At 44.6% G+C, this 25,940-nt stretch overlaps 1 protein-coding gene across 2 annotated transcripts in view; it reads right to left on the reverse strand.

The window, feature by feature from the left end:
• Window positions 1–25,940, reverse strand: part of CFAP20DC (CFAP20 domain containing) — a 1,807,766-nt gene that overhangs the window by 408,570 nt on the left and 1,373,256 nt on the right. The gene's annotated exons all lie outside the window — the stretch shown is intronic.

Below are 25,940 nucleotides of genomic sequence, written 5' to 3' on the forward strand. Positions count from 1 at the left end.
TTCCTGTCAGTGGAAACCAGGGCACCCTTGCTAAACCAGCGCTTCAGAGAGTTCCAGATATATTTGCTCGGGGTATTCGTATTGACAATTTGTCAAAAAATGCTCTTAAATCTTAGATGCTCCTTTGCGAATTATTTTCAAGGCAGTAACTCCTCTAGGGGCATAATTCATCTGTTGAGCAAACAATCTTGCCACAGAAATGTAGATTATTATTTTCTGTGCTAGTAGAAAATTATTCATATTTACAGCATCAGTTATAACAGTGTGTCGAATTGTGTGCCACTAGTTACAATAAATGCGTATTTTGCTGCAATGCACACATGAATAATTCTCTTTTTTTAGGACTGTTGATGTGCTCCTAAAATAAATGACCTCCAGCCCTTGCTCTTTGTCAGCAGCAACAACTAAATCTGACAATCATTTCACTCAACTGCCTGAAAGATACTGGACGGACCTTAAAGTCGGCATATGACATACCGGAATCACAGGTAATGACATAGTGCTACAAAGACTGCCATGTAGTCAGCAATTATCTGACAAAACACCCAAGCAATTTTCGAAGCCAGTGCTTAATTTGTGCTCGTGTTTGTTGTTTGCAGGATTGGGGTAGCAAATCGGGGTGTGCACAAAAGAGTGACAGGCAGTATATTAGGCATTTACTCATCTTCTGGTGGTTAATTGTCTTGGGCAAGAGGTGTCTGTCCGCTGCTTCTTAAATGCGGACCAGATGAGCAAGGGGAGCAGCTACATCATGAAAGAACAGACCTGCCTCGCAGAATCACAGCTATAAGGGAGTGAATGCGTTTGAATACCGGGAAACCAGCAAAGACTTGACGTTTGCAAGTCACAGGGATTGGTAGCTTGTTCCCTATGGTGGTGCCACCATCGTTAGGTGTAGTAGGAAAGCCATGCGGAGGTTGGGTCATTGGACCATAGCTCACAACCTCTTGACTTTATCCCTCGGAGATGGAGTTTCTTCAAACTGGAAGAAGGTTTTATATGAGCCAGTCCACAGTTCAAACTTTACAATAAATGAACCCTTGTCTATAAGAAGCGAGACAGTCTTGAAGATAACGAGATCGGCATGTTTGAGGGTGAAAACGTACCCAAACGTTCTGTTGTGTTCAAGTTAGCCACAAGGGCTAATTAGATGGCTGAATGCGTAACTGAAGCTAAACTGAACTGGGCCATAGTTATGAGACATGGGATAACCAGTATTGATGAAAGTATTGATGAAAGTTGAGAGATTGCCATCTCCATCATATATGCCACTGATTCAAAGGTGAGCGACAGGCATTGAGACATCATAAGTACTTGATTGAGTACTGTATTGTTTTATGACCTGCTTCCATCTAGGTTAAGTTTCTGGAATTCAATAGCATAGTTAGTACCTTTATTGAAGTTATTCAATTTTTTGGGTTATCTTTAAAAGAAAGTGAAGTCCCTGAATGAAGATTTAGTACGGGTAAAGCTTAAGACTGAGTACTGCTCCAGAGACAGGCAGCGCGGGTTAGGGTTCTCTAAACACCGACTCCAGTTCCACATAAGTCCACCATTAGCTATATTGGTTTAAGCGTATCGTATTTGTCCGAATATATTGTCTTCCGATACACACTGCAGGCTCTGCTATCTTTCTGGCATATGTAGTGAGGCAAAAACATTCAGCCAACCTAGTAAGGTTGATTGCCTTAAAAGGGGAAAAGAAACTGCAGAGTGGACAGAACATACATCCCATTCTGACACTGACCATGTAATTGTATGAGCATCCAGACTGGGATTAATGCCAGTATTATTTATTTGTTAGTTTTTTCTAAGGAACTGTACACAGCAGTTTATAGCCATCTCAGACAGCTTGTTATGACCCTTGGCACAAAGCTCTGACTAGCATCAATATGGTCGGAAGACATCTCTTATGGCTTCCATGCTATGGCCTGTTGACTCCCTATTGAAAGATAACTGGATTTACCTATGAAAACTAAGTTTAGGTTGCATTGGCAGTGATCTGCTGGGTATGCAAAACATATACTAAGCGCAGTCCAGGATTGACGTTCATTTATAGCGCTTTTATAGAGTTAGAATGTTTACATTTCAGAGGATTCCTCAGGAGACCTGAGCTGTGTGTTCACGACAGAACAGAATGCATGGAATTCCACAGAAGTTTCATTTTTGCGGGGCCCTGGCTAAGCTTAATAGGGCCGTTTGCAATCCCATTGTCTGTCATTTTGAACTGGCAAAACGCCATCTATAAGGGTGACGCCAAAGCAAAAGTTATTACCGTTATCGCTGAGGGACTGGTGGCTTGTGGGAATCTTTTGTGGGAAGCTTGAACCAGGCCAGCCTCTTCCCAGCTCACCCCATTTCACATATGGGACTGGCGCAGTCACAGAAGCCAGGATTGTAGCATGTGAGCTCACAGAACTGACACAGACACACTGCCTGCACAGGAGCTGCATGAACTGCACAGACTAAATAGAGACACTTGCAACTTACATTGGTAATTTGCAGCCCCTGGCACAATGATGGCCCATCCTTGAGCTAGTGGGCATGTTGCAACATTCTGGCTACGCCCAATAAAATAATCGTCCAACCTTGACAAGAAATATTTGTTTGTGAATATGCTCCAAAATATTCCTTCCTATCTTTGCGTTCTTTGGTGGAAGAAAGGAAGACCATGTTTCAAAACAAGGTGATTAGTTGGCGACCGTGTTTGTAAGTACGGATAGTTAAAAAGTGCTGATCAGTAAGAAGGAAGCCCAAGGAAGTTTTAAGAACGTCCAGTCGTCCACAGTGAGGCAGAAAAAACCAGGGTATCTAATGGTTGAGGTGAATTCTTTCTGAATTCCTGGAGATTCCTGTTGCTATGATTTTTATAAGGTGTCTGTGCCAATTCTGGATGCAGAGACTGAGAAGAACCACCAACGGCCGCTAGTTTCCCGGCCATTCATTTAATGTTTCTAGAGTGTGAGACCAGCCCTCTGAGGTTCGTGGCTCTCAAGCTCTGTTTAAAATTAATTTTGCACGTATTAAAACAGTCCACGCAAACAACTCTCCTTCCAAGTATATAAAATGATGCTTAATGTCAATAGAGTGTGCGTCTCAAAAAGTCCCTCCCACCTGGTGGTGAAGACATGCGTTTCCACGGAGCTGTTCAAAATCTTCCTAATACTCAAGGCTCTCAGTGCTATTTACGAGAGAAGCAAAAAAAAAAAACTGAAAATTGTACAAGTATGATAAGAAAGGGAATTCGTCAATGGAAAAGGCACGGGCTCAAAACGGCGCTTTATATATGCAGAATAGAAAGAGCATTGCCCCTATGCCAGCATCAGGGGACAATGCTCCGTTATCATCAGCTTGATATTTGATGCACACATTCGGGCACTTTCTGCATGTGCCAGTTACACACATACGGAGACAATCATTAAATAATAATTCAATAATTTGTGCCAATTATGATTCAATTAACTGACAAACGTAATTCATTTAATTAGATCATTACAACGCGCTGCTTATTCTTAATCACCCCATCTAATACCCATGACTATTCAAGAGAAAATCCAATTCGTACCAAACATGCACTTAGAATATCGTAAGGAAACCGGCGGACACGAGTGTTTCGATCTTAAACAATGACATTGCCCCTTAATATGAGAACGTGATGATAAGTTTTTCTTTTGATCCAATTGTCATAGTCGACCTATTTAAATGAACTCTAAATTCTACTCCTTGCAAAGAATAAATTGTATTGATGAACAATTGTATTAAACTATTTTAGAATAGGATCGAGGATCTTTTTTAATTATACTACACATTTTTGGGAAATTTGCATTTTCCGCAGTATCAACACAGATTTTCCCTACTGTTGCTGAATCCGTTTTTTTTTAGCTATAAGACTCTGGGCACTTTACCCCTGCTTACCTGGGGCAAAGTGCATGGGCCCTACCTTTCAAACATGTTAAAATTGGTGTGCATATAATTGAAACATTTAATTTACCTATATTTCCCTTATATATGGTACTACTTGTGCACAGAGCTGGTAAATTAAATGCTACTAGTGGGCTGCAGCACTGAATGTGTTACTCATGAAAGTACTGTTAAAACCTGTCCCCAGGTCTGCCCCTAAAGCCTCGGTGGGCAGTTTTAAGCTGCCAATTCGACCAAGCAAAAAAAAACTTTTGCCAATCCCAAATCTTTCTTTTTAATACTTATAAGTCAACTCGAAGGTAGGATCTAAATGGCCGCAAGGCAGGATGACTGGTATTTAAAAAGTAGGACATGTATATTAAAAATGCTTTTAGGGAGGAGGAGCTACGCCAGCAACCAAGATGGCCGCGTAAGCTCCCGGCTCCGCTGACTTCCGCCGGCAGCTCCTATATCCTGTTCTCAATCCTGAATTCGCACCACTCTCCCGGGTTCGTGAAGTATTCCTGTTTCTAAAGGTGTAATCCCGAGCTTTTTATCTTGTCGGATGCCAAAGATACGCCGTGTTTCCATTCTCGGCCTAACATCGTGTGGAAGCCTGGGCCTCGATTTCTAGCCTATCCGGGTTGGAGTTGATCAACAACAGCCGCTGGACCTGGACTGAGCCCGGTCCGCCGGAATGCATTGTGAACTGCTTGTTTGATGCTGACATTGTGAGCGGTCTACACCGTGGAGACAACAGCGTACCGCACCGGTTGCCGTGTTCGGGGGTCCGACGCCCGGAGACCCTGCCCCTTCCCGGGGTTGACGGGCTGGGGTCCTCGCTGCCGGCGAAGGTGTCGATTTGGCACGACGGAGAGCGCCCATTATTGTCATCGGATTTGCGTGGCCTGTTACCCCGGAGAAGCCGGCCTCCGGGGTTCGAATCCTGCTCTGCCTCTTCGTGTGAGGAGATGGGGCGGACGGAAAGTACGCCATCGCTACAGGCCGTCATGGCCACCATTGAGGCGCTCCATTCACAATCTACCGCTGTATTCCGGACACTGATTGTGCAAGTGGACGGTATCTTGGGACCGGCACACGACTCTCTGTTTAGTCCTACTACATCTGTGGTACCAGCGGTGCAACGTACGCCTGAGACCGAGGTCCCCGGGCCGAACCTGGATTCACTGTGCTTTGTAGGCCCACAATTCACACTCGGCGAGCCCGTGATTGTCGCTATCGTTCCCTGCTCGATCCTGCTGCCGCCTCGTACAGATATGGACAGTCTTCCGTGCTGTAACAAGCTCCAAAGTGACTGTTGGGGAGATTTGCTATTTCTGGACACATTCCCTCACTCGTCTTGTGGCTATCGTGACCCTCTATCCTTCTGTCGATCCTGCAACACTGATGTGGGCTTTAATGAACTTTCTGCCTTTTCCTTTGTGGTGGTGGTTCGAGTGAAAGAGACTCTCCAGAAATACCGTACTGGTCAGGGTTGAACTTAAGGGCTTGGACTTGATAATATGGCTTGACTCAATGCCGGGATTGTCACATGTAATGTGCTGGGAGTTGGGTGGTGCTTTGTTATACTCCCCGATTGGTTTGTATATCTTACTAAATGTTGGTTCGATTATATCTCGGGGTGGTCACTGCTGGCGGGGGGTATGGGAGACCGGGGGTGTGTTTGCTTTTACGATATTTCCTCCTCCATCTTTTCCTTTCCTTGGGGTTAGTTTAGTGGGCGATAGGCACGCTGCTAGTGGGTTAGGTCGTAGCCATCCGCAGGGGTGCAGGGTTTGTTATTTTTCCTTTCTTTTGTTCTATGACCTTTCTATTTCCCTTTTCCCTTCTTCACAAGAGTTGTGGCGTATTCTCCTGATCTTTATTCACCATATTCGGGTATCGAGTGTCTGGTTTTCATATCCTGTATTCTGGGTGGGCGGGATTCGGCGATGGTTGCTTAGGTTAACGGTAGCGTATTGTTTTACCTCTGCCCTACACCGCCATTGACGTCTTTCAGATGCTTGTATTCGATGTGTATTTCCTCAATTGTTTTACCCGTCCACTATTATGATATGTTCCTCCGAATGATGCCCGATATGTTTTATTTTACTCTTGTTATAATTAATAAAAATATATATAAAAAAAAATGCTTTTAGGGTAGAATGTAACAAGGTATAAGCAAATAAAAACCTTTTGACCCTTCAATCAAAACCTCCGAATCGATATGCAACTGTAACATATCCTGAGCAGAAACCCCAAATTTATATGTCACTGTCCTTGTCATGTAATGATAAACTAAGGTTTTTACGACTACAGATGGGCCTTTTTGATGTAAGAGAAGTAGCTCAAAGTTGGATGCACCTGACTCCGGCCCATGTATTATGCACATTCTCCAGCTTGGAGTGGGAAAACATTAATGGGTAAAGCTCATATTTCAAGAACTGAATATAGAGGTCTCCATGCATGGTAAGATGCAGTAGTTTGATGGCTTTGAGCATCATAGGGGTTTATGATGCATGATATTTTAAATTAATTTTGCTCAAGATGAACTATATGTTACCCTGGTAAAAAATGAAAGCATGTTTGCCAAAATATCCGATTATGGGGCCGTTTACAATGCCGTTCAGAAACTCTCCCGACCGAATCAGTTCCTTAATTGTGTCCGACCGAATCGGGTTCTGCCAGTCCGACCGACCGATTACGATGCTTCCCAACATCGTTTGGTTGGACTCGCATTGACTTCACTGGGAGCCTGTGTTCCGAACGAGAACACAGGCTCCCATTGAAAAAAGGGGTGGTTGGGGAAACCTTGCACCCTGTGGCGGGCACCCCTTGGAACCTGCCACACTGTGAATGGTTTAACAGGGGAGTCTTTGGGTACACCCACTGGCACCAACCAGAGACCTCATGGTGAAGGGGGGCCTGCTACGGGCCCCTAAGGTCAGATTCCAACAGCCGTTTTGTGTCGGGCAGACCAAATCGTAACGAATGTCCAAACAGGTCATCGTAATCACTCGCTCGGAAACCGTGTCCATAGAGCTGTACGATTCGGCTCCGAAAGACTCGGGCTGTCCGAATGCCTTTCGGAGCCGATTCGGACAGCCCGAACGGTTTCTGTTTATCATAATCGGTCGGTTGGAAATGTGTACGATTCGGTCGGAAATTTAGATTCCGAATCGCATTGTGAGAATCCAAATCCCATTCAGAGCCTTTCCAAACAACATTGTAATCAGCCCTTAAGTGTTAAAGTCTTACCTCTGGTATTGAGGAGTGTATGTTTTAAGTTATTTGAATGATTTTAACTAACTATCAAACAAAGACTTTACCATATATTTAATGTTTTTCAAATCCTGGCAGTGAAAAATCTCCAAAGTCACTTTTTACTGTGGCAAGGCAGGCTCTCTCATAAGCTAACACTGGTTTACGGTATTATATTCATGAAGTCCTTAAATTCAATTTGGGAGTAGCAAGAACAACGGTTCCATTACTAATTTTAATAGTAATGTAAAATCCAACTAAATTGTCAAGTTGGATTTTATATTCCTATTTTGAAAATTGCACTTTTAGGAAGTTCTAATTTTCCTCCCTAAAAACAAAAGGCTTTCCTGCCTGTGTTCAGCTATCACCTGACCCCTGATGGCTCCCCAGTGGTAAGATGTGTATTGCTGCCAGACAGTGGACGTGGGAGTGAGAAGAGGGGCATTCTACTTTTACGTAATGGTCTGGAAGCTCTGCCCTGCTCTTTCCTGAGGTTAAAAGGATGACTACCTTGCTACTGGCAGATGAAGTTCATATCTAGGCCTGCCTCCTCTTTGTCTATCTAGTCAGTCCGGCATCAAACCCGGTAGGGGTAGAGAACTGACCAGAACTACTTTAGTAGGATGGCAAAGGCTTGTCTGCCCCCCGCATGCTGGCTCTGGCTATAAAAGTGGACCCCGCAGACCTCTCCTCCGAGCACTCCTGGACTTGTGAAGAATCAGAAGAAGAACTGGCTTGCTGTCTGAAGAACCTAAAGGAAGACTGGATCTGCTTGCCATGAACCCAGGAAGGACCTCAGAAGTGACTTCAAGGGTCAGCTGGCTGACCTGCTGTTTGAGAAACAAGGGGACAACAAGCTTCCAGCATTCCTGCAACTGCTCACCTGTACAGTACCAACTGTACCTGTCCTGGACCCTGCTTCTGGCCAATGTTGGAGTGAGTCCTTTCCCCAAGTGGAGTCCACAGGTCCTTGAACCTGGGCTCATGTGAGAGTGTACTCCTTCTGTCCAAAACGGCATGACCTGGGGGTTAGAACCATTTTGCCAACTTTTAACCTGGAGAACTGGCAGAGACAGGGATTATAGTCAAAGCTGCAGCTATTGACGTTGAGTCTCCAGGTTGTCTTAGCTTGCTGGTTTGCCCAATCAAGGAGGCTTGACTTCAAGAAAAGTTCAAGTCCGGATGTAGAAGGCTTCACTGAGGCGGACTCTGAGGACTTCCTAGTCCAGGACTCTACCTGCCAGGATTTTTCCCGCTTTTGTCGATGACAAAACCAAGACCCCAAGTTTCAGCAACCTGCCATCCTCACACCTGATTTTGGATTCAAGTTGCCCCGCATCGACTCTTTGATGACCATTCTTAATCCATAAAAGTTTCTCTAAGTACAAAGGTAAACTTTCCACTGGGGCAAACCTGGTCCTGTATCTGAACCATACTCCATCGCAGTCTGCCTTAGCTTTTGACTTTGACTCAGTCTAGAGCTACCAGATAAATGTGGCTGGTGCTTTGTACTTTTTTGAGACTATTTGAATTGAAACTTTAAAAATTCATAACTCAGACGATCTTCGTACTATTTTGGGCACAGCGGATTCCTGTTATTGGCTGTTTGTTTGCAGCTGAGAAGGCCAGAGCCTTGCCAGTGTATGCTCAAATCAGGCCAGGACTTAAAGGGCCTTGTGACTGAAGGCCTGGTAATTTGGAGTAGTGTAGGCTGGGTCCGCAAGGGATCAGTGTAGCACAATTGGTTCTTGCATGCATCTGATTGGCAGAGTTCTGAAATCACTGACTCCAACTGAATTTCCCATCCATGCACGCGCCGAAATTCTGGACTTCTACGTGGATGATGTCATTTTAGCAATCTCGGAACTGTCCCTCTCTATTCCCTCAATCATGCCACTTATTGACAAATTCTCGCCTTTTCTGGTTACAAGATTAACTGGGGAAGACTGAGGCCCTTCCCATGTCAGTGTCCACCATTAGGTAGACTCAGATTACCTCTCTTCCGATGAGTGGCATTCAAAATGTGTGGTATTTAGACATATTATTTAATCAAGGCCTCACTGGCACGACCCATGAAAGTATAGCTCCCACTCCAAAAGATGTTGACAGATTTTTCAGATTTAATTCCCCGGTCCAGCTTGCACCTGTTGCTATGGGTTAGAGTCTAGGTGGTGAAAATGACTGTGGAGCAGAGATTTAATTACATATTTGTGAAGTTGTCTCTGAGAATCTATAAAACTAGGTTACTGGAGATTCTCTCAGTAATGAAAAAATAGAACCCAAAATAAAGCCTGTCAGCTGGCTGCAACAATGATAAATGGGGCCTGTGTTTACTCCACATGGGTTTCCTATTACCTTGCCCCAACTGGATTATGTTATGAATAAACCCCAATTGCCGGGGAGCATGTTGAGATTGATACAAGGTTAACTAAGGGGAGAGTGCGTGCTCTGTACTGGGACAAGCGTTGCTTGGGACTTCTCCGGAAACTTTTATGATCCTGTATTTCCAAACAGGGAGCCAGCTCACCTCGGGCTCTTGGGGTTACAAGACACAGCACAAAGCACAGTATTCTTCAAGCAGGGGGACCAAGCGCCTCCAAGCACAGGCCCAACAGCCTCTCCCTTTGTTAGAACAGCAAACTGCAGACCAGCCCAAGATCACGAAGCAAGGATTGGCCTTTCACAGCAGTCTCTTCAGTTGCTCCTTCTTTAGCAGAGGTTCCTCTTGACCACAGAATGGGTCCAACCCTTTTCAGTCTCAATCCATTTCTGTTTCATTCCAACGTTCAGGGGTTTCAGCTCTCATAGTTATGCCCCTTAATGTCTTTGAAGTTCGTTTGTGCTCAGGGGTCCCTGACCACTCCCTAAATCAGTTCTGGGTGTCTCCCTTTCAGTGTCACCTCTCTCCCTTTGACACTGGGGGTCTGGATCCTTATTCACTCAGCAGGAGATGGATCAATTGGTTTATAGCCCCAGCCCAGGCCTTTTCACCTCCCGGGCTTCTCCTCCCCCTACTCTCCATCTGCAGGGCCAGCCTGGTGCCTTCTCAACACCTCCCTGGGTCAAGACCTCTCCCAGCTCCTCTCACCTTTCAGATCCAGACAGACAATCCACATTTCAGCAGAGACACACAGAAATGCTTAGAGCACCAAACTCAGCCACTTTCTAAAAGAGTGGTTTCTGAACACACAGTGACAAAACCACCTTCACAGAAAGATGTGTTATGACACTGTGATTTCATACATACTAAACGTCACCTCTAAATTATAAACTAACAGGAGACTAGGCTAACAAACACAACACCCAGCCTCCCCCATTCTGTCATATGGGCAGGATGGCCTTTCAGCAGTGAAAAACTAAATGGAGTGTTTTTCACTGTCCGGAGATAACACACACCTTAGTATATATCCTGCCTTTTACCTACACTGCACCCTGCCCAGGGATTACCCAGGACCTACCATAGGGGTGACCAATGTGTATGTAAAAGGGAAAAAGTGGTTGCACTTGTCAGGACAACATGCAAACTTAGAACTCTGGTGCAGGCCCTACACTGCAGGCCTGAGTTCCCTTGTCCGCGCGCCTTTGCATTACTAGCCCTGGCACACACAGTGTGCATCACTAGGGACTTAACTAGTAAGGCAAATATACCAATCATGGTCAACCAATTACCATTACCTTTTATATAGGGAACACTTGTACTTTGACACTGATCAGCAGTGGCAAAGTACCCAAAGCATCTATATTGACATCTTTATGTCAGGAAAACGGTCTAGGGGGAAAGTAAAAAGTTTAGGGAACTTTAGCCAAAAAGGCCAAGTCCTACAACAACCCAAAAATGCCAATCTCTGGTTCCCGTATTTAAAAAAATATATAATAATCAAAAGGTAAAGGAAACCAAGATGAAGAGCATGCCTTTTTTAACATCACTGCTTTCTCCCTTTGGCCCTGCTTTTATCTTCTTTCTCTTCATCCTTCTTTCTCTCGTTTTTCTCTCTACTGCTCTAGGTCTAGGTGGAAAAAAAGAAGTGATCCCCAAAATCAGTACTGGTAGGCCCCACCTGCACAAATTAAGTAGTTATGAATAAAAAAATAAAAGGACCAAACATGCTTATTGCTCTTGCTGAAAACATTAGGACTGGTTTAAAGTCGCCCTCATTATTGGCATAGTTTCATGGAGCAGCACAGTACTTCACAAGGTACGCAAAACTAGTTTAGTAGGAGGAACCTCTTAGATATGAGGTAGAAAGAACAGAAGAGTTTGAAGGGTCTCTGTAGGAGGTTGGCTTTTTATATATCATACCAAAGTAAGGTATAGTGAGTCCAGGGAGTCCCCAGAGGTATAGCAGAGGATAAATTAGGGAAGTACTAACAGCTCTCTTTGTGGTAGTGTGGGCGAGCAGTTACGCTTATCCGGAGGGTGTGTTAAACATTTATTTCATTCACTCAATCAAGGACTGATACACACCCTCAGAGACACAATCCAGAACAATAAGGTAACCAAGCAGGACTTGGCACAGGTGGGTAAAATATACTTATACATGCAGACTGTTCAAGGAAATGCAGTTGTGCTTGAAATTACAATTTTTACAGGTTTATATCACTTTTAAATGCAGTTTGTATCATACAGTATATACTTTTAGATACTTTTTGAGTTACTTTAGATTACTTTGAGTACTGGGGGTGGTATGCCTAGATACCACACTTGTAGTGTTCTACATACCAGGTAAGTACATTTTTTTTTACTTTGCACTAGAATTCACTTTTCTCCATACATTAGCAGTTCCACACAGAACAATTTTAGGCCCAAAATCTTATAATATGGGTTTCTCTGGGAGAAAAACTGTTATCGGTTTTGGAGATAAGTACTCGACTCATGAGGGTGAGCTTTGGTGGTTAGGATCAATGTCCCCCAAAGTCTAGGAGGGCACTCACGTTGCACTACCAGCGACACTAGGGCGACCAGGTACAGAGTCTAGGGGCCCAGTGTTAGCTGAGGGCACTCAAGTTGCGCCACCAGCGGCACTAGGGCGACCAGGTACAGAGTGCAGGGGCCCAGTGTTAGCTAATGGGGCTAAGGGGGCCTTCGGATAGCTCTAGGCTCTAGGCTCCAGGGGTCGCTGGCTGCTGGACTCACTGGGGTACTTGCTGCAGGCAAGTCGTAGACAGGACAGGCAAGTAGGGCTGGGACCAAGGCAATTGGCATCCTCTTCTTCTTCCTGGGTCAGCACTGTTAGCAGATCTGGAGCTCACGGGAGACAGAGTCTGTGTGAACGTCACAGGACAGGCCCTCCAGGCTCCGGGGGTTGCTGGCTGCTGGGCTCACTGGGGCACTTGCTGAAGGCAGGTCGTAAATGAGACAGGCCGGAAACGCGCATGAATGATCGCAGCGCAAATGTTTGCAGCGCGACCTGGAACATTTTAAAAGCTTCTAATGTGATTGATTTTAAGAATTTCACGGATGCACTTTCTTCCTTTTAATATTGAAAATTGTATTACCCACTGCTCACGCTAACTATTGCTGCACTTTGTCGCCCCTGCAACCCCAGTCCACCGCAAGCGTTAGGCTTGTTTGTTGTGGAGGGTGCAGGACGGTACCTTCTTCCGGAATCCTTCCCGGTGCTGGCACTGATTGGGCGAGTGTGTGGAGGCAGAGCTGAATGCTAGCCCGTCCTCTACAAAAACCAGATGCCCCCAATACGCGCAGCGGATGCGCGCAGCTGATGTGCGCAGCGGATGCGCGCAGCGTCTGCGCTGTCCACGCGCCGAAGTCACGCCAAAGACCAGCCTGTCTGTGCCCGTCCGGGCCAGGATGGGGCACGGCGCTGAGGGCCATGCTCCGTTGGCTCAGAACAGGCTGGTAATGTCCTCCGGTCAGTTAAAAGCGCTGCGCTGCACCAAACACGATTCCTGCACTACACTTGAGGTACATCATACAGGAAATGCTATCTGCCCTAACTGTAATCTTACACTCACTAACTTTCAACCCTACCCCGACCACAGGAATAGATATAGAAAGCGGAAACAGCAACCAAGTGCCAGGGCGCAAGACTTCCTGTTTTACAGTACCAATTGCCGCTCATTACCTAAACACAAGCTAGATATTTTTAACTTGTTACTAGAAGACCAACCCAGCGCACTTTCCCTGACCGAAACCTGGCTACACGATAGTGCAGGCCCCGATGTAGCCACTGCCCTCCCTTCCAACTATGCGATTGTTAGAAAAGACAGAGCGGACCAAACTGGAGGCGGAATCGCAATCATTTTTAACAGAGAGCTGAAATGTAGCCTCGACCCTGTAGACATCCCAGACTGTGAAGCTGCCTTTTTTAAAATAACCATGAATCCTAATTTCACGCTATCAGGCATATTGATGTATCGGCCCTCCGGAAATTCCACCCAATGGGATTCCAAATTAGCTAACTACATCACACCTTTTTATGTAGCCTCAAAAATGTTTTCACTAATTGGAGACCTTAACCTGCATTTAGAGGACCCATCTAACACCACATGTACCAATTTGCTAGAAGACCTGACAGCTTTAAACATTAGACTACTAAATTCCGGACCCACACACAAGGCGGGACACCTGCTCGACCCAATAATTACAAATCTCACCGAATTGGTATGGCACGACACAACCCCCATATGCTGGTCAGACCACTACTTAATAAAATTTAGCCTTAAACTACCAGCCATTACTCCTGTGCAGCCTGTTTTTCCAGCCACGTCAAGGAAAAATTGGAGAACACTCGACATTGTACAATTCAACAAAGTACTCTGCGAAAACCCCCCCAAAAAAGGCCAAAACATGGAATGCATAGCAAAAGCAACACAACAGTGGCTCAGTGACGCCGCTGATTCCTGCCTACCCACCCCTCACACAAAGGGAAATAGCCACCGGCCCCCAGCCCCATGGTACAACGATTCACTAAAAACGGAGAAAACCAAATGCAAGGCATTAGAGAGACAGTGGCCGAAAGACTATGCACCTGACAAAAAGGTGAGGTATCAAAACGCAAGAAACATATACCATACAGCTTGCACGAAAGCCCGAGTCCTGTATGTATCCAACACCATTATGGAAGCAACAAATAGACCTAAAACACTGTTCAACATGGTTAAGGAACTAGCAGGTGCGCAAACCACAGCAACTGCCCGCCCGCTCAATGAACGACAATGCCAGGATCTCGCTAAATTCTTCACCGACAAAATTGATAAGCTAATTATTGAAATTAATAGCAATAAAAATGATACTACCTCGCAGGCTGATACGGATTATGTCCCCATAGTTAAGGATACCCTAGAATACTGGCCTCCCATTAGGACAGACACATTGAAGTCCATCCTCAAGACCATTAAATCTGGCTCCCCGTGTGACCCAATTCCCATTAATGTACTAAAACAACTGGATGCCCCCTCTCTTGAAATCATTGTCGACACGTTAAATTCCTCCTTTGAATTCTCTACAGTTCCTGCACTTTGGAAACACGCCATGGTAAGCCCACTACTGAAGAAACCCACAGCGAACCCAGAGATACTGTCAAACTATAGACACCTATCACTTCTCCCTGCCTTTTCGAAACTACTGGAAAGACATGTTCACTCGGCCCTAACTCATTTCACTGAGGAAAATTCTCTCCTCCACCCGTCTCAATCAGGTTTTTGAGCCGGTTTCTCCACAGAAACTGCTCTGCTGGGAGTCACCGAAAACATCCGGAAACTCCTTGATGACGGTCAAACGGTTGCCCTCATTCTCTTAGTCTTGAGTGCGGCCTTTGACACCATATCACACGAAAGGCTACTAACCACGTTAGGAAAAAATGGGATCTGTGGTGTGGCACTTGAGTGGATCAGGTCTTTTTAGAAACAACGGACGTTCCAAATTACATCTTCTTCAGCATGTTCCGGAATGTTCAGTGCCCCACACGGAGTCCCCCAGGGCTCTATCTTGAGCCCGCTGTTCTTTAATCTATATCTTAGACCTCTGGCCGACTTAGCGGACAGATCAGGACTCACCCTCATGACTTACGCCGATGACTCACAGATCATCTTCTCTCTGTCAGAATCCAGCCCATTATCCCCGTCTCTCCTTAAACAAGGTCTCCACAACATTTTCAGCTGGATGACTAGAAACCAGCTGAAACTAAACGGAGAAAAAACGGAGATCCTCCTTCTGGGAAAACAACAGGACCTGTGGAACCCCTCCCACTGGCCTTCCCAGATGGGAAACCTCCCAGCACCAGCCACCCAGGTACGCAACCTGGGGGTCATTGTGGATAGCTCCCTCTCCATGAAACAACAGGCCAGCAAAGTTGTAGGCCTATGTTTCACCATCATGAAGTGGCTTAAAAAAATCCTCTGGATGCTGCCCATCTCCACCCAAAAAACCGTAGTCAATGCCCTTATTACATCTCGGCTTGACTACGGAAACATCCTGTACCTGGGTTCTAATAAAGCTGTAGTACGGCGGCTGCAGCTTGTTCAGAACTCAGCTGCCAGGCTGCTGTGTAGAATTCCAAAAACCGCCAGGGTCTCGAATCACCTGCTTGACCTGCATTAGCTCAGGGTAGAGAACCGGATTAGATTTAAAGCCCTGAGTTATATGTTCAGGATAAAAGCAGGCACTGCACCAAAATACCTACTAGCACTAGTCCATCCCTACACTCCCAAACGCAACCTACGGTCACAATCAGCAGCCAACTTTTGTGTGCCTAGGTTCAAACTCTCAAGAATGGGAGGTATATCCTTTTCACACCAAGGACCAACTCTCTGGAACGCACTCCCTCCCTATATTCGCAAGGAGGAAAACTACGCTAGGTTCAGGAAAAACATCAAAACCTGGTTGTTCGAGCAATAACAAGAACGACCCTGCGAACCCCATACCATTCTTCTGTGCTGTGTCTCGGCGCCGGGAAACCCTTTTTGGGTAGCTGTGCGCCTTGCAAGTTTAAAAAATAAAATAAATAAATAAATAGGCCTGGGGCCAAGGCAGTTGCCGTCCTCTTCTTCTTCCTGGGTCAGCACTGCTGTTTGGTCCTTCTTCTTTCTCCCTGAAATACGAGGAGGCAAGGTTCAGGGTTGCCCCTAGATACTAACTTTAGGGGCATTAAAGGGGTGTACAAGTCGGGAACAATGGGTCCCTGCCTTGGGGTGGGTACATCCCCTATTATGCCACCCTCCACTAGAAGGGGCATAATCCTCTTCCTAATTGGCTGAATCCCCTCATCTTCAAGATGGAGAGGACTGAGATGTGTGCTTCACCTCGTCTCCCCCACCTGAGGAATGGGGTTGGCAAAGGTGGGCACAACTCTCTTCCTACCTTGGGTTTCCCACCGATTCACCCACCCAAAGAGGAGCCCAGGACTGGTGGGAGTCAGTTGCTGGGGGAAGCAAAAGGCAGGGACAGCGACCAAAGGCGGCAGCCCTTTGAAGCTTCCCCTTTCATGGACCCAGCCTATCCCGGGGAGGAAGAATAACACCTCTGCCGTGGATAGGCTTTGTTTCTCGACCCAGAGAGCAGAGGCTCGCTACCCAGGGGTCCAGAAACCTGTCTGGTCGTGGCAAATGGCGGGCAGCCATTCAGGAACCACACCAAGGCTGGTCGATTTTCAGGGGACATCCCTAAGATGCCCTCTGAGTGCTTTTTACATTAAATCCCACACTGGCATCAGTGTGGGTTTAATGTGCTGAGAAGTTTGCTACCAAACTTCCCAGTTTTTAGTAAAGCCACAATAAATGCGTATTTTGCTGCAATGCACACATGAATAATTCTCTTTTTTTAGGACTGTTGATGTGCTCCTAAAATAAATGACCTCCAGCCCTTGCTCTTTGTCAGCAGCAACAACTAAATCTGACAATCATTTCACTCAACTGCCTGAAAGATACTGGACGGACCTTAAAGTCGACATGTGACATACCGGAATCACAGGCAATGACATAGTGCTACAAAGACTGCCATGTAGTCAGCAATTATCTGACAAAACACCCAAGCAATTTTCGAAGCCAGTGCTTAATTTGTGCTCGTGTTTGTTGCTTGCAGGATTGGGGTAGCCAATCGAGGTGTGCACAAAAGAGTGACAGGCAGTATTTTAGGCATTTACTCATCCTCTGGTGGTTAATTGTCTTGGGCAAGAGGTGCCTGTCCGCTGCTTCTTAAATGCGGACCAGATGAGCAAGGGGAGCAGCTACATCATGAAAGAACAGACCTGCCTCGCAGAATCACAGCTATAAGGGAGTGAATGCGTTTGACTACCGGGAAACCAGCAAAGACTTGAAGTTTGCAAGTCACAGGGATTGGTAGCTTGTTCCCTAAGGTGGTGCCACCATCGTTAGGTGTAGTAGGAAAGCCATGCGGAGGTTGGGTCATTGGACCATAGCTCACAACCTCTTGACTTTATCCCTCGGAGATGGAGTTTCTTCAAACTGGAAGAAGGTCTTATTTGAGCCAGTCCACAGTTCAGACTTTACAATAAATGAACCCTTGTCTACAAGAAGCGAGACAGTTCTTGAAGATAACGAGATCGGCATGTTTGAGGGTGAAAACGTACCCAAACGTTCTGTTGTGTTCAAGTTAGCCACAAGGGCTAATTAGATGGCTGAATGCGTAACTGAAGCTAAACTGAACTGGGCCATAGTTATGAGACATAGGATAACCAGTATTGATGAAAGTATTGATGAAAGTTGAGAGATTGCCATCTCCATTCAAAGAAGAGCGACAGGCACTGAGACATCATAAGTAGTTGATTGATTACTGTATTGTTATGACCTGCTTCCATGTATGTTCAGTTTCTGGAATTCAATAGCATAGTCATTACCTTTATTGAAGTTATTCAATTTTTTGTGTTATCTTTAAAAGAAAGTGAAGTCCCTAAATTACAATTTAGTACGGGTAAAGCTTAAGACTGAGTATTGCTCCAGCGACAGGCAGCGCGGGTCAGGGTTCCCGAAACACAGACTCCAGTTCCACATAAGTCCACCATTAGCTATAGTGGGTCAAGCGTATTGTATTTGTACGAATATATTGTCTTCCAATACACACTGCAGGCTCGGCTACCTTTGTGCCATATGTAGTGAGGCAAAAACATTCAGCCAACGTAGTAAGGTTGATTGCCTTAAAAGGGGAAAATAAACTGCTGAGTGGACAGAACATACATCCCATCCTGACACTGACCATGTAATTATTTGCGCATCCAGACCGGGATTAATGCTAGTATTATTTATTTGTTTTTTTTTTTCAAAGGGGTTGTACACAGCAGTTGATAGCCTTCTCAGACAGCTTGTTATGACCCTTGGCACAAAGCTCTCAATAGTCTTAATATGGTGGAAGGACCTCTCTAATGGCTTCCATGCTAGGGCGTGTTGACTCTCTGTAGAAAGATAACTGGATGTACCTATGAAATTGCCCTCCTCACCGCCACCCGACACCCAGCAGTCAAGGACAACCCAGTCCTAAAGAACACGAAAATAGCGCTTCTTAGTGTTGACAAACTACTGACAACAAGCATCAAGGGAGGCCAATTAGAATCCATCTGGCACAACCCCAAGTTAAGATACAAGGATAGGGTTCTAGACATGCACGAATGGTACAAACATGGTATCTCCACTGCCCAGGACCTTCAAAAACATGGCGCGCACACAACCTTTGACACCCTCAAGGAAGCTCATAACCTACAAAGCATAGAGCTCTACAACTTCCTGAAAATCAAAGTGGCAATCAGGAAGGCGAACCTCAACAACCGGACACCATCGCTCATACAACTTGCAGCCAGTCTCAACACACTAGGACAACAAGTAGCACGCCTATACAAAACACTCCGCCCCAAAAACACCAAACTCAACGATAAGGTCACAAACTTCTGGGGAGCCGTAGCAGGGAGGGAACTAAGTGAGGCCGAGAAAGCAGAACTATGGAGATCAACCTCTAGGAAAAAAATAACGGCAACGCTAAACCAGACCACTATTGGCTAGTACACAAGGCATACTGGACACCAGCCCGCCTGGCCTCCTTGGGGATCCGGGAGAGTGATGCATGCTGGAATTGTGACAAAGAGAGGGGGGACTTAGAACACCTTCTTCTCAGTTGTCCTAAGATCAGGGAATTCTGGGACAGAATTGGGACAGTCATCAATGAGATCACAGGAGTAGCCATACACATAGATTTCCCAAGTCTAGTCCTAGGTTTTGCATCCCCGGCCATCACAACGAAAGAGGATCGTGACCTCATCGACCTATTGCTGACGGCTGCAGTCAAAATAGTCCTAAGCAACTGGAAGGACACCTCGAAGGCTGCGCCCCAGGCATGGCTCGACTGGGTCACGTTCCTAAGGGGGGCAGATAACATCACAGCGAAACATTCGCCGAAAACTCATAGGCAGTCAAACATGTGGGAACCCCTAGACCTCTACCTATCATCGCATAAACCCCCATAGGCGCAAATCTAGACAACCGCCGAGGGCGCACCCTGCGGATCCACGTGCCAACAAAAGGGAACCAGCATGCAAGGCTCCTCCTCTCTTTCACTTTCGACTTCTATCCTCCGCTATCCTCTCTTTCGTCCGGGGCATGGGTCAAGGACACCAACCAAGCTTCGCGAAGGGGGCGGCAGAAGATGACGACGAGCAGGACTTGGAAAACTGACATTCGAACAAAGCCACGGAACGCCGGTGGCCAAATACCTCCCCCCCCTTCCCCCCCCTCCACTCATGTCTATTCCGTGCTCCATGTAAATATATATTTTTTTTATACAATAAAAAATTACAGAAGTAAAGAAAACTAAGTTTAAGTTGCATTGGCAGTGATCTGCTAGGTATGCAAAACATATACTAAGCGCAGTCCAGGATTGATGTTCATTTATAGCGCTTTTATAGAGTAAGAATGTTTAAATTTAACTCAGGAGATCTGAGCTGTGTGTTCACGATGGAACGTAATGCACAGAATTCCGCATAAGTTTAGTTTTTGCGGGGATTGGCTAAGCTTAGTGGGGCCATTTGCATTGCCATTGTCTATCATTGTAAACTGGCAAAAAGCCATCTATAAGGTTGATGCTAAAGCAAAAGTTATTACCGTTATTGTGGAAGGACAGGCAGCTTGTGGGGATCCTGACCCAGGCAAGCCTCGCCCCAGCTCACATGTGGATCTGGGGCGGCCACAGAAGCCAGGACTGTAGCATCCGAGCTCACAGACCTGGCACAGGCGCACTGCCCAGCACAGAAGTCGCATGAACTGCGCAGACTAAATAGAGACCCTTACAATTTACAGTTTTAATGTTTTGATAATCTGCAGTCCCTGGCAAAATGCTGGCCCATCCTTGAGCTAGTGGGCATGGTGAGCAACATTCTGGCTATAAACAGTAAACGTCCAACCTTGACATGAAATATTTTTTTGAGAATATACTCCATAATATTCCTTCCTATCTTTGCGTTCTTTAGTGGAATAAATTAAGACCACGTTTCAAAACAATGTGATTAGCTGGCGACCATGTTTGTAAGTACAGATAGTTAAAAAGTGCTGAGCAGTGAGTAGGCAGTCCAAGGAACAGTTGAAATCGTCTACAGTGAGACAGAAAAAATGAGGGAAGCTAATGTTGAGGTGAATTCTTTCTGATTTTTTGGAGATTCAACATTGCTCAGTTTTTTATAGGGTGTTTGTGCCGATCTTGAATGCATAGACTGGAGAACCGCCGAAGGCTGCTAATTTCCCAGCCATTCATCTCAAGTTTCTAGTGTGAGACCAGCGGTCTGAGGTTCGTGGCACTCAAGTTTTGTTTAACATACATTTTGCACGTATTAAAACAGTCCACGCAAACAACTCTCCCTCCAAGTATACAAAATGATGCTTAATGGCAATACAGTGTGCGCCTTAAAAAACTCCAACGTGGTGAAGACATGTGTTTCCACCAAGCTATTCAAAATCCTCCTAATATTGAAAAAAGCTCTCTGTGGCATTCACGAGAGAAGCAAAAAATAGAAAATTGTACAAGTATGCTAAGAAAGGGTATTCGTCAATGGAGAAGGCGCTGGCTGAAAACGGCACATTATATATGCAGAATAGAAAGAGCATTGCCCTTTTTCAGCATCAGGGGACAATGCTCCATTATCATCAGCTTGATTTTTGATGCATACATTCGGGCACTTTCTGCATGTGCCAGTTACACATACGGAAACAATCATTAAATAATAGTTCAATAATTTGTGCCAATTATGTTTCAATTAACTGACAAACGTAATTCATTTAATTAGATCATTACAACGCACTGCTTATTCTTAATCACTCCATCTAATACCCATGACTGTTCAAGAGAAAATCCAATTCGAACCAAACATGCACTTAGACTGTCGTAAGTAAACCGGCGGAGACTAGTGTTTCGACCTCAAACAATGACATTGCCCCCTAATATGACACGGTGATGATAAGTTTTTCTTTGGATCCAATTGTCATAGTCGACCCATTTAAATGAACTCCAAATTCTACTCCTTGCAAAAAATATATTGTATTGATGAACAATTGTATTAAATTATGTTAGAATAGGATCGAGGTTCTTTTTGAATTATACTACACATTTTTGGGAAATTTGCTTTATCCGCAGTATCACCACAGATTTTCCCTACTGCTGCTGAATCCGTTTTTTTCCCTATAAGACTCTGGGCACTTTACCCCTGCTTACCTGGGGTAAAGTGCATGCCCCCTCCTTTCATACATGTTAAAATTGGTGTACATACAATTGAAACATTTAATTTACCTATATTTCCCTAATATATGGTACTACTTGTGTACAGGGCTGGTAAATTAAATGCTACTAGTGGGCTGCAGCACTGAATGTGTAACTCACAAAAGTACGGTTAAAACCTGTCGCTAGGTCTGCCCCTAAAGCCTCTGTGGGCAGTTTTAAACTGCCAATTCAACCAAGCTACAAAAACTTTTGCCAATCCCAAATCTTTCTTTTCAATACTTATAAGTCACCTCGAAGGTAGGGTCTAAATGGGCACAAGGCAGGCTGACTGGTATTTAAAAAGTAGGACATGTATATTAAAAATGCTTTTAGGGTAGGCTATAAACAAGTTATAAGCAAATTATAAGCAAATAAAAACCTTTTGACCCTTCAATCAAAACCTCCAAATCGATATGCAACTGTAACATATACTGAGCAGAAACCCCAAATTTATATGTCACTGCCCTTGTCATGTAATGACAAACTAAGGTTTCTATGACTACTGATGGGCCTTTTTGATGTAAGAGAAGTAGCTCAATGTGGGAAGCACCTGAGTGTTGATAGCTGGTGTCGCTTCAGCTCTTTTCAGAAGAAATCTCAGGCCCATGTATTATGCACATGCTCCAGCTCGGAGTGGGAAAACATTACTGGCTAAAGCTCATATTTCGAGAACTGAATATACAGGTCTCCATGCATGGTAAGATGCAGTAGTTTGATGGCTTTGATCCTCATGGGAGGTTAGGATGCATGATATTTTAAATGAATTTTGCTCAAGATGAACTATATGTTACCCTGGTAATAATAATAATAATAATCCACATTTGTAAAGCGCACAATCACCCGTAAGGGTCTCTAGGCGCTAGGGGCCGTCGGGAAGATTAAGCAAGCTATTGCCCAGAGTCACATGGTGCTGGGCTAATCTGCCGCCGGTGCCGGGGATCGAACCGTGATCCCCAGATTCCGGAGTCAGTCGCCCTGGCCGCGGCGCCACACCTCTTCCCCAAAAAAATAATGAAAACATGTAAAAAATGGTAAAAAATGAAAACATGTTTGCCAAATTATCCAACTTAGGGGCCAATTACAATGTTGTTCAGAAACTCTTCCGACCGAATCGGTTCCGTAATCGTTTCCGACGAGTCGGGTTCTGCGTGTCTGACCGACCAATTACGATGCTTTCCCAACATCGCTCGGTCGGACTCACATTGACTTCACTGGGAGCCTGTGTTCTGAACGAGAACACAGGCTCCCATTGAAAAAAGGGGTGGTTGGTGAAACCTTGCACCCTGGGGCGGGCACCCCATGGAACCTGCCACACTGTGCATGGTTTAATAGGGGGGTCTCTTGGGTACACCCACTGGCACCAACCAGAAACCTCATGGTGAAGGGGGGCCTGCTACAGGCCCCTAAGGTCAGATTCCAACAGCTGTTTCGTGTCAGGCAGACAAAATCGTAACGAATATCCAAAAAGGTCACGGTAATCACTCGCTCGGAAACCGTGTCCATAGAGCTGTACGATTCGGCTCCGAAAGAATCGGGCTGTCTGAATGCCTTTCAGAGCCAATTCGGACAGCCCGAACTCTTTCCGTGCATCATAATCGGTTGGTTGGAACTGTGTACGGTTTGGTAGAAAATGTATATTCCAATTCGGATTTTGAGATTCCGAATCCCATTCGGAGCCTTACCGAACGACATTTTAATCGGCCCCTAAGTGTTAAAGTGTTACCTCCGTTATAACTATCAAATAAAGACCATATATTTAATGTTTTTCAAATCCTGGCAGTGAAAAATCTCCAAAATCACTTTTTACTATGGCAAGGCTGGCTCTCTCTCATAAGCTAACGCTGGTTTACAGTATTCTATTCATGAAGTCCTTAATTAAATTTGGGAGTAGCATGAAAAACGGTTCCATTACTAATTTTAATAGTAATTTAAAATCCAACTAAATTGTCAAGTTGGATTTTATATTACTATTTTGAAAATTGCACTTTTAGGAAGTTCTAATTTTCCTGCCTAAAAACAAAAGGCGTTGCTGCCAGTGTTCAGCTAGCACCTGACCCCTGTGGTAAGATGTGTATTGCTGCCAGACAGTGGACGTGGGAGTGGCATTCTACTTTTACATAATGGTCTGAAAGCTGTGCCTTGCCCTTTCCTGAGGTTATAAGGATGACTACCTTGCTACTTGCAGATGAAGCCCATCCCTAGGCCTGCCTCCTCTTTGTCTCACTAGTCAGTCCGCATCAAACGCGGTAGGGGTAGAGAACTGACCAGAACTACTTTAGCAGGTGGCAAAGGCCTGTTTCTTTTCATTTCTGGTTTATTACCGACCGTATATTGTAAATGAAAGGTTACATGTGTTCCTTTCTCTTCTCCTTTGGTTAGTCTTACCAAGACACATGGTCTTTGCTAGTACGGTGATTACCAGGGGGATTCAGGCTTTCTTAAATAGTTCTCATCTGGATACTCATATACAGGTATCTTTTTTCTACGAGAATTTTTGAAGTGTAATAAACCCGAGGCAGTTATAAATATTTGATAATCTAGGACTGGTTATTCCTTTTTAGTTTTTTAATGAGGAGGTTATCGTGGTCCTTTTCCATTTATTGATTCATATCGATAAGATTAGAGGGACTATTTTTCCTAATACAACCATATCTAAGTTGACATCTACTACTATATTAGCATCTGAGTGTATCATTCCTGTCTTTATTCACTCTCCATTTGGTACTGATATCAATACCTCTATTACAGATATACATTGAAGAATTTTAGGAATCGGTCCTAAGCCCCGTCTGTACGTTTATACTGGGTTTCTCTTTACACAACATATGAAGTAAGTCCTGACGTATTACTATTCTATATCTATGTTTAGGGCACCTTACTTGTGTTTTTCTACTTTTGTCTATTTTATTATATACATTTTTCATGCTCCCCGTTATGATATGAGCACTTTGATACTAGTACCCTCCAGACGGAAGGAGGTACAACACTGTATATCATATAAATTGCACTCTTATGAAGGGAATTTTAGGAACTGGAATTATGTATTAGTGTTTCATTTACTATGCTATAAATTAAAGGCAAACATACGTAATGTTTTTATAAAGATGTTTATTTTAAATAAAACACTAAGATACATTGTATATGATATTTACAAGATGTAGGATATAGACACTATTGAATGTATATTTATTATTATTTTTAGGTTAATCAGTGGCTACTCCTGAAGAAGGCGTTTTGATTACGCCGAAACGCGAGTCGAAAAAATTGACACAGAATATAAAACGTGCCACTTTTTAAATTTATGTCTCTTTTTTTGTGTGTATTTGATTGAATTACTCTGGAATGTATTTTATATTGTGTTATTTACACAATTTTTAAACTCATATTTTTAATAAAATTATTATAAATGAATGTTTTTCACATAATTCTCGTTGTTTAATTTTCTCTGATCTATACATATATATGTACATGACTAACTGAAGTTGCCTAGGAGTTATTTCTCATTTGAATTTCTGCTTGCCTTGCACCCAGGAAGGACCTCAGAAGTGACTTCAAGGGTCAGCTGGCTGACCTGCTGTTTGAGAAACAGGGGGACAGCAAGCTTCCAGTGTTCCTGCAACTGCTCAGCTGTACAGTGCCAACTGGACCTGTCCTGGACCCTGCTGCTGGACTATGTTGGAGTGAGTCCTATCCACAAGTGGCATCCACAGGTCCTTGACCCTGGGCTCATGTGAGAGTGTACTCCTTCTTATTTTATTTTATTTTAAAGGTTTTATATAGCGCTGGCTAGACCCGGCGGTATCAGAGCGCTTTACATGAGTATCAGATCATAGTTACAGGTTACATCATTACAAAGGTTACACAGTCATTAGAGCATGGCAACATAGTTACTTGTATAGTCGAGATAAACAATAAGCACAAATACGTAAGGGGTAAAGCAGGCAGAGGGAAAGATTCAGGGGAGGGGGAAGGAGCTGGGGAAGTAGACAGGTGATGAAGGCGGGAAAGAGGAGGGGAGGGTGAAGGACACCGCATGGGAAGAGGAGGGGAAGGGCGACGGGGCACACAAACT

The sequence above is a fragment of the Lissotriton helveticus genome, chromosome 9 (assembly GCF_964261635.1).
Source record: "Lissotriton helveticus chromosome 9, aLisHel1.1, whole genome shotgun sequence".
Taxonomy (NCBI): Eukaryota; Metazoa; Chordata; class Amphibia; order Caudata; family Salamandridae; genus Lissotriton; species Lissotriton helveticus.